Source organism: Marmota flaviventris, chromosome 1 (genome assembly GCF_047511675.1).
Source record: "Marmota flaviventris isolate mMarFla1 chromosome 1, mMarFla1.hap1, whole genome shotgun sequence".
NCBI classification, from domain to species: domain Eukaryota; kingdom Metazoa; phylum Chordata; class Mammalia; order Rodentia; family Sciuridae; genus Marmota; species Marmota flaviventris.
Genome location: NC_092498.1, coordinates 86,434,142 through 86,444,407, shown reverse-complemented (window position 1 = coordinate 86,444,407; position 10,266 = coordinate 86,434,142).

Sequence of the window (10,266 nt, the reverse complement as noted above, 5' to 3'; positions counted from 1 at the left end):
GATTGCCTTAAAATATGACAGGCTCCCAAAACTTCAAAGCCCTTGGTCATGGCAGCTTTGAGCATCTATATCTATTCTCTTCCTAAATGCCATAGAAAGGAGAAGAGCCAGGAAATATCACTTATTTTGCCTTTCTAGTGTTGATCTTTTAGACAGGTTGCAAACTTTGTTTTTGCTAGTTTGGATTTTTTTCTTTCCAGTTGAGCAAAAAGAATTGCCTTGCTTTTGTGTCACCCATCCTTTTGCTCTTGTGGACTGGGGACAAGCAGAGTGGTATCACTCGAGGGCATGATGATGTACAGAATCTCAGCCCAACTCAGAATCTCCAGTGCAACTCAATCCCCACACAATCCCTTTTCAAGTTCAGTCTGAGGAGAACTGATATCTGATGGCTCAACTCAGTGCTGTGTCAGGAGATAGTAGTGTTTAGAGACACTGGCAGGTTTTTCGTGTGAAGAGATGTCCTTTGGCAGAAAACAACAACAACAACCAGAGACTTAGCGAAGCAGAGGTTTGCTGATGGGACATAGAAGGACCTGAATTAGAGTCTGAAAGCAAGACTCGAGGCAGATCTAGGAACCGGCTCCCCTCTCTCCCTAGGTTGGCTCCCGGACTCTGGTGCATTTTCCTCCCTCCCCTGACTGTATCCCCGGGGTTCCTGGAGCTTCTGCTGCTTTATGGCCTTGGCTTCCACATGGCCCATCGGGGCTCCAGCAGCTTTCTTTATCATCACATCCTTTTGGCTTTGGCTCACGTTGATGCAATGTTTCCCAAACCAGATCCTCAAGAGCTGGAGACTGATCAGCCCAATTCCTTATTTATTTATTTATCCCCAGCCACTCACAGGTCACTGGCCAGCTCAGGACTGGACTCTTGGATCAGCTTGGGGGTGAGGGATTGCAAGTGATCTGCATGAAGGCCACCCCTCAGCAGGGGAGGAGGTTGAAGACCAGCAGGCTGTGAGAGGTGGGCTCCTGACCACCCATAAATCTGATCACAGCTTGTAGGAAGGACAGCGTGAAATCCTGAATGCCGCTTAGGAAAAACAAACCAACCAACAAACCTATTACCTGTTCCCCAAAGCAAATGTTAGTTTGAGTCAAGGAAATTAAAAGGTTTATAAATTCATTTATTGACAGACCTATTCTAGGGCAGGAAAGAGGGAAAGGTGAATATAGGAACTGAAAGTTGATTTTAAAGGTATTCAATGGCCAATTGATTCTGGGGACCTATAATAAGATACAAAACTGTGTATGTGGGGGTCTGGGGAGAGAAGGACTCACGGACTGAAATTTTCCAGGTTACTATTTTGAAGAAAGGCACCCCATACATCTCTTCAAAGATCCTAATGACATAGCTGAGCTTATGAAGTCTGAAAGAAATGGTTAGAGAAAATTTCCATGTTTAAAAAATTATTACTGAAAGATCTTAAATCTTTAAAAATTCTAGAAATTTGAATATTTCTAGAAAAATTATAAATCTCATACTGTTCTATCAGTCATCTGAGGGTCAAAAGCTAAGTTCTTTTCCTTTGGGGGGGACACCAGGGATCGAACTCAGGGGCACTTGACCACTGAGCCACATCCCCGGCCCTATTTTGTATTTTATTTAGAGACAGGGTCTCACTGAGTTGCTTAGTGTCTGGCTTTTACTGAGACTGGCTTTGAACTAGTGATCCTCCTTTCCTGAGTGGCTGGGATAAAAGTATGGGTCACCGCCACCACCCCTACCCCAAAAAGGTCCCAGCCACCACCCCTACCCCCAAAAGATAAGTTCTTTGATGACACAACAAGGTAACATTATGGAATTTCAGATCTGGCTTTACAGTCTCTGCCCAGAGCTTGCTATACTGCCAAAGGTGCGATTGTTCAATTTGCACAAAGTTTCTCTGCTGGTGCCTCGTTTCCTCCAGGTCCTCCATCCTGGCTCCTCCAACCCTCCTCCACTCCTTTATCACTGGCCTATCCCACAGTTTGTTGGTTTATTTGTTTTTGTGGTGCTGGGGATTGAACCCAGGGCCAGGCCGTGTGCATGCAAGGTAAGCACTCTACCAACTGAGCTATGTCCCCATCCCCATCTCGCAGTTTGCGACTGAAGCACTACCCCAACCTGGCAGCTATGTTAACACTCTCACTGAGCCCTGCAGTGTCTCAGTGTTTCCCACAGCCCCCTCCCCCTCACCACACCCTCCTGCCGCTCTGCAGGGCTTCCTTCCCATCTGCAGAGTGCTGGCCCATCCCTCCTTCTGCTCCCTGCACAGGCTTCCCATCCTGCCTTGATCTCCTCTGATCTCCCTCTGCCCAAATCCTCTCCCTTCCCAGCAGCATCTTGGGGTGCCTCCTTTAAAACCCTCCTCCTCCTTCTCCCTGGTGGGTTGGTTCTCATTCCTCTCACAGCAACTGTGACTCTCACACACCTTTTCTATGTTTCCCACAAAGATGTCATTCCTCCCCCATGAGGCTAGGAGTTGCTTGAGAGGGGACCTGAAAACGTCCCATTGTGAGCGACATGGTAGAAAAGCGAAGCAGGACAATAAGGCGTGTAGCATGTGAACTCAGATTTCTATCAAAATTCACCCTCTGTTGGGCTGAATGGCTGTGTTTGGTATGATGTTGAACAAGGTGCTTGCCTCTTCCAGCCTAAGCTTCTGTGTCTGTAAAATAAGAATTATACAGATCTCCTGGGCTTGTTGTGAGACAAGACGTCACAAGTGCCTCCCAATTCATCAGTTGCTGCTCTGGCAATTGCAGTAGGTGCTCAGTAAATGCCAAGCCCTTGTGCAGCCACTGGACAGAGATGCCAGAAGTCTCCAGGTTTAGCCAACAGCATTAACCTCCTTGTCCATCAAGACTTTTATAAGAGCTGCTAACAGGCAAGAAAATTACTGGGTTTGAGTTTCAACCTCCTCCCCTTAACCAGTCACCTTTTGCAGGAGGTGCTAATGAGCAGCGAAATGGCCAAAAGGTGGGCAGTAAGGAGGCAGAAGAGGAGGCAGCCAGGGGATTTGGACAACCTCTGCTAGGTAATCAGCTATTGAAGCGGCAGGGTCTACCAGGCATCCCAAGTCCAGTGCTGGCCCCACTTTGGCACCAAGAGGAAGGAGAACAGGGTCTTTGCAGGGTCTAGAGTGGTGAATCTGGTGCTGGGGGAGTTTTGGAAAGAAGTTTGAACCACGCTTCCCCCACTCCCACCCCCACCACGACCTATAAGTAAGTTTCCAGGCTCCAACCTCAACCATGGGTGTTTTAAATAGATGTTCTTCCTCTTGAACAGGTTCTATTTTTACTGATCACCTTCTTGACAGAAATATTAAGCCACAGAATGTTCCTGGCAAGTGGCAATCTAAGAGTGCCATCAGTAGTGGATGGACAGGACTCGTCCATTCTAGGCCCATGGCTAGAGCAGGCTGGCCTGGGAGGGGCAGGCCCAGGACTGCTGGCTGCTTCCCAGGTGCCCTGGAAGCTGGTGACATGGCCCTGCATGTGGGAAAGAGTGGAACAGATAGCCACATTGCCAGCTCTAGGATTCTGGGGGACCATGAGGCCTTAAGGAGACAGGTGGAAAAGCCCCAGTGTTCACCATGCCAACAACCTGCACCCCAGGGGTACAACAATCAGTGGCTCTCAAATTTGGCCACACTTGAGAACCACCTTCTGTTGTTCTTGAAAGGCTGTGGTGTTCACTGAGGTAGTACATCCTCAGCACTTGACGCTTTAAATAAAGTATTCCTTTTCTCAGTGTTCATAGCCGGACACCTTACAAATAACAGCATATCAAATTAATGCAGGTCTAATAAAAATTGGACCCAATTTGAAATGATATTGTATAATATTTGGTTCCTATACCTTTATCTGTCTTGGTTCTGCTGAATATTAAATCAGAGATTCCCAACAGGGAGGAAAAGAAGTGTGGTCCCATAAGGAGGAATATCAGAAGTGGACAGAGGAAGCGGGCAGAGTACAGTTTGGAAAAACCATGAACTGGGTTTGATGTCAGCAGTCTTGGATGGGCTGCAGAGATCAAGTAACCTAAGATGGAGAGCTTGTGACACATATGCTTATAATCTACAAGCAGAAGTTTTTTGTGTTTTTTTTGTATCAAATTAATTTTTCTTTCAAAAGCACCATTATATTGATTTAATTCAAGATATGTGTTTTTTCTTTGTTTTGTTTTTAGATGAAGTTGTGCTATATTATTCAGGCTGGTCTCAAACTCCTGGGGTCAAGTGATCCTCCTGCTTCAGTTTCCTGAGTAGTTGGGACTGCAGCTGCATACCACCATGCCTGGCTTTCAGAATTTTTATAATTCAAAAAATTAAAGAAAAATTGAGATTTTAATATTTACCCCAGTGTCATGAGCTATTTCTCATAATAACAAGTAGGAAAAGTTTGGTCATGATCTTTCAGGTGGGAAAAATTCCCAAAGAGAGATTTACACAAATGCCCAAGCTCAAATTTATTGTCTTCTTGCTGCCCCTGACTTTGAGATATGTTTCTTGATCCTTTAGGTGTGTGCTTAGAACATGTCATCGCACGGGGATCAAAGTTACAGAGGAAGAGTTGAATTCACCTGAAAGGTACCATAGCCCTTTGGAAAGCCAAGCATTGGGTAAGAATGAGTTCAGGCTGAGAAACAGAACTTATTCTTCTAGGGATGAAAAGCCAGAGCAAGATGCTGGAAGGCAGTGGTGTTGAGTTTTTTTTTTTTGTACTTCAGTATCGCCTGGGAGACTTCTAAAACAGGTTGCTGGTCCTGTCCCTAGAATTGCCAATTCAATGAACCTGGGTTGAGGCTGAGAATTCATCTTTCTAATTCTCCTATGATGCTAATGCTACAGTTCTGAAAGAAAGAAATAAAGAAAGCAAGAAATAAAGACAAGCTCGGTGGCAGAGTTCTGTACCCCAGGGAGAGGGAGCAATCTCAACAGGCAAGCAGCTGGTGGATTCTGTGACTAATCCCTGGATGTCCCTATCTAACCCTAGCCCTGGGGCCTTCCTGGGAAGTATGACACCTTGCCGACCTATAAGTGGTGGAGCCAGAATTTGAAGCCAGCAAATCAAGAGATGTGAAAGATCTGAATTTTTTTTCTACTCGCAGTCTAACAAATTAGCCTACTACAGTTTCATGGATGCTGGCATTGACATATTTCTGAGTCAGAGACAAAGCACAATTTATTGCTCATAGCAATATCAGTAGCCAGAGGATCAGCATTTTTTTTTTTTTTTTTGGTGCCTGTTTCCTGAGCCTCAATTCCTACAGGGCAACATGAAGAGAGCCATTTGATACCTTTATATATGGTATATTGAGTTTTAATAGAGGAACCCTGGTATTAAGGAACCTGAATCTTTTATAGTGAACAAAGAATATGTCTGACCTGCTCTATGGTGGGAGACACTATAACTTCCAAGGTTACAGCTACAGAAATTAAAAATTTATATATACACTGGAACAATGTAATTCAGTTTCTCTGCTTTGCTAGATGTGCAGAGAAACATAAGGGACCCATGGAGAATTGTCTCCTAACAAGTCTATATACTCTTAATACCTACCCAAGGGTTTAGTAAACTGTAGCCAACTAGCCTGAGGCATGTTTCTCTAGTCCCAGTAAACTAAGTATGATTTTTACATTTTTAATGGGCTATAACAGAGTTGTGGGGGAGGGGGAAGGAGGAGGAGAAGAAGATACAATAGAAACTTAGGTGACCGGCAAAGCCTCAAATGAGGCTTTTACTCTCTGATCCTTTATAGAAAAAGCTTGCTATCCCCTACCTTATGCAATATTGCTTCTGTAGTCCTTGGTAAGTTAATGCCAAGAAGTAGATGCAGTTGACTTATTCTAGCATTTTCTGTAAACTTGGATATTCCAGGACTAGTGTGTTGCAAGTTTAATTCCCTAGGGACTAGATTCTGAGATGGAGTTTAACATGCAGATATTAAGTAAGGCACGCCTTTGGTACTGATGACTGCAGAAGATGGGGAAAGAAAGTTGGAGTGGGTAGAGGGATAAGTCATCTGTGGTGCAGGCCCAGGAATAGACTCAGCAGGAATATCCCCTCAGAGTGTTCCAAAGTTGGGCTCAGAGGTGTGGGTCTTTACATGCTGCATCAGTTGGTTATTGGATGTGGGTGCCCTGGGAAGGGACCAGACCTTGGGCAAAGTGGCTTTCTGGAGCTGAGGATCCCTGAGGATCTGACAACTGAAGGGAGTCTGCCACCATTTGGGGGGCAGTCAGGACAACTAGTCTTTTATTGAAGGAGAATCAGAGAGGTACATCACAGTGTCTGTCACATTGAACAAACATTTTAAGACAATGACATTGGCCTCTACTAGATTATAAACTCCTTACTGGTGGGAATGATTTTTCTCATCTCTTTATCCATCCTCTTAAGTACTTAGCAAGGATCCTACAAGAAGTGAAGGGCTGGGGTTGTGACTCAGTGGTAGAGCACTTGCCTGGCACATGTGAGGCCCTGGGTTCAATGCTCAGCACCACATAAAAATAAATAAATAAATAAAAAAAATTAAAGGTATGTGTGTGTCCATCTACAACTAAAAAATATATTAAAAAAGAAGTGTATAATGAGTATATATTCTAGGAAGGGATGAGTGAATGTTATGATCTGAATGTTTATGTCAAATGCTTATATTGATATCTAATTTGCAATGTTATGGAATTAGGAGGTGGAGCCTTTGGGAGGCAAATAGGTAATGAGGGTAGAGTTCTCGTGAATGGAATTAGTATCATTTTAAAAGAGGTCTCAAGCTGATAAGGTGGCACACCTGTAAGCCTAGCTTGCGAGACTGAAGCAGGAGGATAACAATTTCAAGATGGGGACTAGAGATGCTATGAATTTGTCGCCTGAGGAAGAGCAGGTAGCTGTGTTGGAAAAATCTCCCTTAAGAGGTGATGCACAGATTGTGCATCCAAGAGCATGGGAAGTCTGGCGTATCTTCCTCTCACAGAAAGATGGAGGGGATGTGAAAGGGCCAAGATGGAGCTCTCTCTTGATGGACTTAGGACTCCCAGTTCTCTAAACATTCCATGGGGTTGGGGGTGGTGGTGCAAGCCTGTAATCCCAGCAGTTTGGGAGCCTGAGTCAGGAGGATCTTGAATTTCAAGCCAGCCTCAGCAACAGCAAGGTGCTAAGCAACTCAGTGAGACCCTGTCTCTAAATAAAATACAAAATGGGGCTGCGGATGTGGCTCAGTAGTTGAATACCCCTGAATTCAATCCATGGCATTGATGAGTCAAACAGTGTCCAAATGTCACTAACTCACAAAGGCTTTATGGGACACAGAAAACTCATGGCCTCTTATTCTTCCTTAAAAAACCAGAGCCCATAGAACTCCATGCCCCAAGGAGCAGGACACAGAAGTATTGATACCTCTGTACTTACTTTCTCCCAGGACCTACTTCTGTTCATAGGAACCCTGTAGAGGGAAGCCTGTTACAGAATGCCATCATACCCTTGCTCCTTCCAAAGGCTGTTCTTAAAATCAGCTCAAACAGGAAAATAATAACTGTGATAGACTTGACCTTTGAAAAAGAAACATTAGATCTTTCTTCTGGTAGCTGAGGAATTCAGTGCTAGCAACAAAATTATGTGAGACACTGACGGAAAAGGGGCCTGTAGCTATAGCTCTCAACAGTACAACTGAGAGGAGGGTGAAAGGCAGATTAATTAAAGTGAATTTTTTTTTTTTTTTTTTTGGTGCTGGGGATTGAACCCATGTCCTTGTGCTTGTGAGACAAGTACTCTACCAACTGAGCTATACCCCAATTAAAGTGAATTTTAATTATTCATTTTAAATATTAACTTTAAAAATATTAAGTGTTTAAATAATAAATGTTAACATTAACCATTAATACTAATAGCTTTGCATCCTCAGGCTTTAGTGTATGGAATTGCAGGCCACATTTTCCTGCATTAGAATTAGAACCATAGACTTGGCTTTTCTCCTTTGGCCAGCATTAGATCTCAAGGAGGAAGTGGCAGTGTGGTCTCCTTAAGGGAGACATCAGGAACCACTGTCCAAGCATCTTGGGCTCCAATTTGCCAGGCAATATTGTGGATCAATTTCAGACCAGTAAAATGGGATATAAGTGGATGACCAAAAGAGAAAGAGCCCTTGAACAGTTATCTACTGCCAAATCAATCCCAGGCAGATACAATTTTCTGAAGTTTTGGTTGGTAATTCTTTAGAGCATCAAATAAACAAAGAATGATAATGTTAAGAAGCAAATGGTACTGGGCATAGTGGTGCATGCCTATAATCCCAGTGACTTTGGAGGGTGAGGCAGGAGGATCACGAGTTCAAAGCCAGCCTCAGCAAAAGTGAGGTGCTAAGCAATTCAGTGAGACCCTGTCTCTAAATAAAATACAAAATAGGGCTGGGAGTGGCTCAGTGATTGAGTGCCCCTGAGTTCAATCCCCAGTACTCCGCTCCCCCCACCAAAAAAGATGGAAAAAGTGTTAAACTTTTCCATAACAAGGATAAAAAGAGTTATAGGAACCCTTTAAAAGCTGTATTTCATAATAAATGACAGAATTGTGCTTTCAGTATCAGCAGATTAGGAAATTTGGACCAACTTACATGTTGAGGATAATTAAAAAAACCTGGACAAAATAGTTTGTAAAAATCTTCTGGAGCTGGGTGTGCTGATACACACTTATAATCCCAGTGACTTGGGAGGCTGAGGCAGGAGAAGCACAAGTTCAAGGCCAGCCTGAGCAACTTGGTGACTCTGTCTCAAGATAAAAATTGAAAAGGGCTGGGGATGTAGCTCAGTGGTAGCGCCCCTGAGTTCAATCCCCAGTACTGAAAAAGAAAAAATCAAAAAGAAAATATCTTCTTGAAGGCATTAGAGGGCTAATAAGGCAGAAAAGAATCAACAGGTTAATTAATCAACGGGAGAAGATTGAAATCCAGAGCAATGGAAACCCAGTGCATTTAGGAGGACTTCTGCCAATTCCAGAAGAGGCATTTGAGAGGTTAAGAAACTAAATAGGGCTGTTATAGTTAAAGCTTCGTCCCGGGGTTTCATAAACTGACTTCCAGACCACTCACGTATAATCCAATCAAGCCTTTATTGAAGCACACTGGTGGCGGCTGACCAGAACATAAAGCTGTTCCCCTGATCAGCCCTGAACAATTGCAAGGGCGCTCCTTATAAGCCTGAAAACCGCAAAAGGGATGTTCAGGGGGTCTAGCCAATGCAAGCAAGCCAGGTTACAGAAGCGGAACAGTGCAGTCAAGCGGCAGGAAGCCTAACCAATCACAGTTAGCCCAGTCACCCCAGTTACAGAAACAGAGCCCCATTTCCCTAGTTACAGAAACAATGCCCCATTAGGTAGTTCCATGTTCTTAAAGGTTTCTATAGCAAAGGGAAAAGAACATCTTGCCCCAGTCATGACCCTTCTACTTGGCATGGTTGTTTTATAGGATGAAGTCATAAAACAAAATGGAGTCACATTTGCTCCTACTATCACAGGGCTTCCACAGCTTTGCAGGACATGGGGAAATAGAACTTGGAATATAGGGTTCCCAAAGTGTAGAAGCCTGGTAAAACTTCCCTTAAATTGGGGTGATAACCCTAAATATATAGACCTAGAGTAAAGATGAACCAGAAGTAAACTAACTTTCAAAAGGACTGAAACTTTCTTATCTCTTGATTTGGAATAAGGGGATCCCAGGTAGCTGATATTCCTAGGTATCATCCTGAAGCAAAAGCAAATCCTTCCTGAAGGGATGTGAACATTGTCCTAACCTACTTTTCACACCAATTTTTGGCATTCAATCAAATCATTTTTTTAGGCAAGGAAACAAACACACACAGAGAGAGAGAGAGAGAGAGAGAGAGAGAGAGAGAGAGAGAGAGAGAGAAAAGAGAGTCCCAGGGGATACAGACATTGGAGGTAATAACACAGACTTTAACCATGTTTGATATAATTTAAAGGTATAAAAATACCATTGAGATTTTTGGTCAAGAAAGATCAAATAGAATCTGTCAAACTGAAAATTCAGCTACTGCAATTAAAAACTCATTTAGTGGGTTTAGTACAGATTAGACACTATGGAATGGAAAATTAATGAACTATAAGAAAGACCATAAATACTTAAAATGATATTTTAAGTGGAAAAGACAGAAGAAAGAATAAGAGACATGGAGATTCTATAAAAATGTCTAACATAATGTATTTCAAAAGCAGAGGAGAGAGATTGGGTAGAGGTAATACATGAAGAAATAGTAGGTGTGAATTTTCA